Raw genomic sequence first — 6,312 nt, 5'->3', positions numbered from 1 at the left:
CGGAGTAGCCATTCTTGCAGAGACCATCGGTTGTAAGCTATTTGTAGCTGCACGATGGTCCTTTTGGCGTTCTGTAGAGTGCGTTATCTTCTGGTAACGCGTCTCTACAGAGGTGTTGAAGCTTATAAAAGAATATTCTTACGGTATGTCCAGCATGCGTATACGTGCTTTACCGCTAAGTTATATTCTACGAGAGAAGTTGGAGGAGAAAAGTTACAAACAGAAATAATTCTGTGAAGTATGAATCTTTGTATCGATATATGATGGTGAGAGAGGAGGAGAATTAAAGTGGCTGAGTGACGTTGTTACTGAACCATGGAACGTTGCTCTCTAAGTCATATTACATATATATATAAAATGAAAAGTCTCGTCGTACGGTGCTTACGTCCCACCTACGACACAGAGAGAACTTTTAAACGAAAATGCTGGTTTTTGGGAATATATTATAAGATCCCTGGTTGATCCTGCCAGTAGTCATATGCTTGTCTCAAAGATTAAGCCATGCATGTCTCAGTACATGCCGCATTAAGGTGAAACCGCGAATGGCTCATTAAATCAGTTATGGTTTCTTAGATCATACCTACATTTACTTGGATAACTGTGGTAATTCTAGAGCTAATACATGCAAACAGATTCCGACCAGAGATGGTAGGAATGCTTTTATTAGATCAAAACCAATCGGTGGCGGATGGCTCGTCTGTCCGTCCATCGTTTGTTTTGGTGACTCTGAATAACTTTGTGCTGATCGCATGGTCATCTAGCACCGGCGACGCATCTTTCAAATGTCTGCCTTATCAACTGTCGATGGTAGGTTCTGCGCCTACCATGGTTGTAACGGGTAACGGGGAATCAGGGTTCGATTCCGGAGAGGGAGCCTGAGAAACAGCTACCACATCCAAGGAAGGCAGCAGGCGCGCAAATTACCCACTCCCGGCACGGGGAGGTAGTGACGAAAAATAACGATACGGGACTCATCCGAGGCCCCGTAATCGGAATGAGTACACTTTAAATCCTTTAACGAGGACCAATTGGAGGGCAAGTCTGGTGCCAGCAGCCGCGGTAATTCCAGCTCCAATAGCGTATATTAAAGTTGTTGCGGTTAAAAAGCTCGTAGTTGAATCTGTGTGTCACAGTGTCGGTTCACCGCTCGCGGTGTTTAACTGGCATTATGTGGTACGTCCTATCGGTGGGCTTAGCTCCTCGCGGGCGGTCCAACTAATATCCCATCGCGGTGCTCTTCACTGAGTGTCGAGGTGGGCCGATACGTTTACTTTGAACAAATTAGAGTGCTTAAAGCAGGCTACCTTCGCCTGAATACTGTGTGCATGGAATAATGGAATAGGACCTCGGTTCTATTTTGTTGGTTTTCGGAGCCCCGAGGTAATGATTAATAGGGACAGATGGGGGCATTCGTATTGCGACGTTAGAGGTGAAATTCTTGGATCGTCGCAAGACGGACAGAAGCGAAAGCATTTGCCAAAAATGTTTTCATTAATCAAGAACGAAAGTTAGAGGTTCGAAGGCGATCAGATACCGCCCTAGTTCTAACCATAAACGATGCCAGCCAGCGATCCGCCGAAGTTCCTCCGATGACTCGGCGGGCAGCTTCCGGGAAACCAAAGCTTTTGGGTTCCGGGGGAAGTATGGTTGCAAAGCTGAAACTTAAAGGAATTGACGGAAGGGCACCACCAGGAGTGGAGCCTGCGGCTTAATTTGACTCAACACGGGAAACCTCACCAGGCCCGGACACCGGAAGGATTGACAGATTGATAGCTCTTTCTTGATTCGGTGGGTGGTGGTGCATGGCCGTTCTTAGTTGGTGGAGCGATTTGTCTGGTTAATTCCGATAACGAACGAGACTCTAGCCTGCTAAATAGACGTAACTTATGGTATCTCGAAGGCCCCCGGCTTCGGTCGGTGGGTTTTTACTACCAACGTACAAACAAATCTTCTTAGAGGAACAGGCGGCTTCTAGCCGCACGAGATTGAGCAATAACAGGTCTGTGATGCCCTTAGATGTTCTGGGCCGCACGCGCGCTACACTGAAGGAATCAGCGTGTTTTCCCTGGCCGAAAGGCCCGGGTAACCCGCTGAACCTCCTTCGTGCTAGGGATTGGGGCTTGCAATTATTCCCCATGAACGAGGAATTCCCAGTAAGCGCGAGTCATAAGCTCGCGTTGATTACGTCCCTGCCCTTTGTACACACCGCCCGTCGCTACTACCGATTGAATGATTTAGTGAGGTCTTCGGACTGGTGCGCGGCCAATGTGATAAGCATTGCCGATGTTACCGGGAAGATGACCAAACTTGATCATTTAGAGGAAGTAAAAGTCGTAACAAGGTTTCCGTAGGTGAACCTGCGGAAGGATCATTAACGATATAACACAAAAACTTAAAGAATTTGACTTGAACACTTGAAAAATACGAAACTGTATAAGTCGGTAAGGAGCCGTACTCCTCCTATATCGACGAACCAAAGTATATACGACGTATCAACAAGCTATATACTTTAACAAAGAACAGTTAAATTCGCCCGGAGCGTGGCTTACTCCGTTGGCAAAATGATGAAAAGACATAAGGAGGAGACGACCCTCCAGCTACGAAACTATATGAAGAGAAGGTGGCACTCTCTCTCGATCATCGGGATGAAGAGATACATATATATATATATATATATATATATACATACATAAACGAATTCGAGGCGCCTGCGTGAGGTCGTACACAGAAAGACCCGCCGTCTGCGAATATTATGATTTTATAATAAAACTATAAATGGGAACTTGAGCTTTCGAAAATTAAACTTTGACACGAATATCGAACGAAAAATTACGAATGGAAACCACCCGTAAAGAGAAATGAGATCGAGGCGCTTGCGTGAGGCCGTATACAGAAAGACCCGCCGCCACGATCTCGTATTTTTTTTTTTGCGTCGTGGAGACCGTACAAACGAATAACAAAATCTCTAAAGTGCCTCGTGTCGGAGAGATCATGCTCGCCTATTCTCTTCTATGTTTCGTGGTCTGTGTTGCGTTTGCTCTCCTCCTAGCAACGGGACATCGAAGACTCCTCTTTGGGATCGAACGAAGCGACTAAAACGAGTCGACGAGAGCGAAAGTACGAGTAGCGAGTCGCGCATGTAGAAAGGATACCGACATATCTTCGAAGGTTCTCTTCGAAGATCCATGGATACCTTATGCGCGTCGACCTTTCGTCTCTTTCACCGCTCTCGGTCGTTCTCGAAACGTGCTTCCTACCCATAGGGCGTGTGTTCTTCGTATGTCGTTTTGTTCGAAATAACGAAACCACTTGTAACATACTCGTGGATCGGGTAACCTAGAACGAAAACGCATTGCGTGGATGTTGGCCCGCTATGATAATGATGATGATGACGATGACTATGATGACGATGCGTAGCAACGATTCGTAACTAGTCTAGCCGAAGTTGGTTCAGAGGGGACCGCAGGCTGTCTACCCTCGATGTCGTGAGTCGGACACCCGTGCCGTCGCTAGAGTTTTTTCAAAGCTCGGCTTCTGGATATTGGGAAGAAAGACCGCTCGAGGACGACGGCTGCGCGTGCGTCCCATCGAATTTTTTTTTTTTATACCACCTGAACGACTAAAGTTTCGTCTAGTTCGTCGCATATAACCCGTTCAGAGGGGACCGCAGGCTGTCTATCCTCGTTGTCGTGAGTCGGACACCCGTGCCGTCGCTGAAGTTTTTTCAAAGCTCGGCTTCTGGATATTGGGAAGAAAGACCGCGCGAGGTAGATGGATGCGAGTCCCATCGAATTTTTTTATTTTTTAAAAAAAACAATCACCTGAACGGAGATGTGTTCTCTTTCGTCGATTTTTCACGCTTTGAGTCGTCGCGATCGCCATCCGTTCGGAGGAGATCGCCGACTTCGAAGCCTCGATGTCGTGAGTCGGACACCCGTGCCGTCGCTAGAGTTTTTTCAAAGCTCGGCTTCTGGATATTGGGAGGAAAGACCGCTCGAGGCCGAGGGTCGCGCGAGTCCCATCGAATCTTTACATCACCCGAACGATGGAGGCGCACGCTCTTTTTCTTGAATAATTGGACGAGAGGAATGCATATCGTATTATATATACACACACACACATATATATATATATGGGCTAGCCACCGTGCGTATTTCTTCGCGAGATCGTGTGCTGCACAGAGGATTCAGAATCGGGTGTTATATCCCCGTCGTTTCCTGACGAACGGAGCTTCGATCTCGATGGTTGTTATATATCATAATGTACTTTTCGCCCGGCCGGCGGACGCGCGTATCTTCGCGCGTTCGTCGGATTTCATTTTCGAACGTTTTCGTGTCGTCGATCTTCCGGCGACTTCTGCGCGTCCGATTCCCGTTGGTCGGTCGTGTCGGATCTCGGCTTCGCTCGAACCGAGTATTAAGAGTACATGGAGTACAAGAGTTTTAAAAAATATATGAAAAGATTACCCTGAACGGTGGATCACTTGGCTCGTGGGTCGATGAAGAACGCAGCTAATTGCGCGTCAACGTGTGAACTGCAGGACACATGAACATCGACATTTCGAACGCACATTGCGGTCCACGGATACAATTCCTGGACCACGCCTGGCTGAGGGTTGCTCACGTAAACCTAAGACTGCTTGCGTTGCGTGTCGTTCCTCTCTATCTGTCTCTCTCTGTCCCTTGGTGCCTTCGACAACCCGCCGTCGTTCTTACGATACGTAGAACGTTTCAGAGTCGGAGGAAGCGCACGAAGAAGGATACGAACAAGAGCGGACGCGAGAGAACGTACGCGACGTACGAGCGATTGTTGGACGCTCGTCGGCGTTCGTCGCGGTCGTGTCGAGACCGTGCAATTCGTACGCATGCTCGATATATAAACTATCGTGTTCACGGGAGACACTACGAAACTCTACCTCTGTCTCTCTCTGTCCCTTGGTGCCTTCGACAACCCGCCGTCGTTCTTACGATACGTAGAACGTTTCAGAGTCGGAGGAAGCGCACGAAGAAGGATACGAATAAGAGCGGAGAGAACCGTCACGGACCTGCGTGAGTGCTAGCGGCGTCGTGAGTCGTCCTTTCGTACGACCGCCCGCTTATGCACCGCTTCGTGTCGGTTATCGAATATATTATATATATATATATATATATATATATATATATATACGTAGTGTTGTCCTCGTGACCGATTTTTTTTTCATATCAGCAGATTTGCATACGTTTGCAGGTTTTCGATGAGCACGATGTCCGCGCCCCCGACGTCGTCTTAAATGAATATTATTTTGGCGAGACTGAGAGAAAGCAAATATGGGAACTCGGTCGAGAGAGGAGAGAAGGAGAACAGCCTCAGATAAAAGTAAACTTGGTAACGGTGCGGAATTTTGCCGTACAACCGTCTTTTCTTAAGACGTTTTACTCGAATAGCCCCAGGGATCTAATGCCCACTCCGTCTCTTCGTGCGTAGAGATATACTCTGCGCGAGCGACTGACAACGACGAGGACCGTCGCATCGATGGGTCGTCGTTGCGTTTAACATACTCTGTGCTTGTAATTTATCCCCGAAAGAGAGCCGTAGATCCGGGAACGCACACGTGATTTCTTCGAGCGCTGATGACTTAGGGAGATGATCCCCAGGCGTTGCGCGGAGATCGGAGAGTACGCGTTACTTGTATCGGGACGAATTTTCCCCGTCGTTCGCGTATCTCTCTGCCCGCCGGCCCTGGCCCAAAGCCACGTTCGTCGGAAATCGTAGAAATCGTGTGCGAACTAGCGCGTGTCTATGATCGGCTACGGGTGTTTTACCAAGCTCGAGGTGTTGCGCAACGTTTCCGTACCTGACGAAGATGCGCACGAGAGTCCGTTACAAAGTCGTTGGATGGTCGTCGTCGTCATGCCAGAGAGAATCTCTGGACACGTACAGGAGAAGAGATCGTAGACGAGGAAGAAGACGATCCCCTTTGGCGAGGCTGGAGTGAAACTTTGATTTAATTAAAGACGAGGTATACACGCGCGTACGACGTGATAGTCGTGCGCGCGTGTGATTTTTTTTTAAGGCAATTCGGCGCTACAAGTACTCGAAAAACAGAGAGTGTTGGTCATCCCATGCCTTTTCGGCGTCTATCGCTGGACCGCGCATCCTAACGTCGACGGTCGTCCAGTCCCCGAACACACCACAGTGTACGTCTCGCTCGCTTTTCCACTTGCGTGCGTTCCCGTGCGTTTTCGTCGTCGTCGGTACAGAGCAAAGAAACTTTGCCGTTTCGATCTCTGTGCCGGCAGAAAACAAGGAACCGCTGGAATTTGTCGAGAGTAG

General features: G+C 48.4%; 2 non-coding genes across 2 annotated transcripts; both read left to right on the top strand.

Moving 5' to 3' along the window:
* The first annotated feature begins 451 nt into the window (after positions 1–451).
* LOC126928549 (small subunit ribosomal RNA) lies at positions 452–2,374 on the top strand. Its single transcript, XR_007716764.1, has one exon. It is a non-coding gene; the product is annotated as a small subunit ribosomal RNA (ribosomal RNA).
* Positions 2,375–4,463: 2,089 nt separating this feature from the next.
* On the top strand, positions 4,464–4,618 carry LOC126928548 (5.8S ribosomal RNA). Its single transcript, XR_007716763.1, has one exon. It is a non-coding gene; the product is annotated as a 5.8S ribosomal RNA (ribosomal RNA).
* Positions 4,619–6,312: the final 1,694 nt, after the last annotated feature.

This window comes from Bombus affinis, unplaced genomic scaffold (genome assembly GCF_024516045.1).
Source record: "Bombus affinis isolate iyBomAffi1 unplaced genomic scaffold, iyBomAffi1.2 ctg00001067.1, whole genome shotgun sequence".
Taxonomy (NCBI): domain Eukaryota; kingdom Metazoa; phylum Arthropoda; class Insecta; order Hymenoptera; family Apidae; genus Bombus; species Bombus affinis.
The sequence above is the reverse complement of the archived record's forward strand: the minus strand, read 5'-3'. Positions and strand labels throughout refer to the sequence as shown.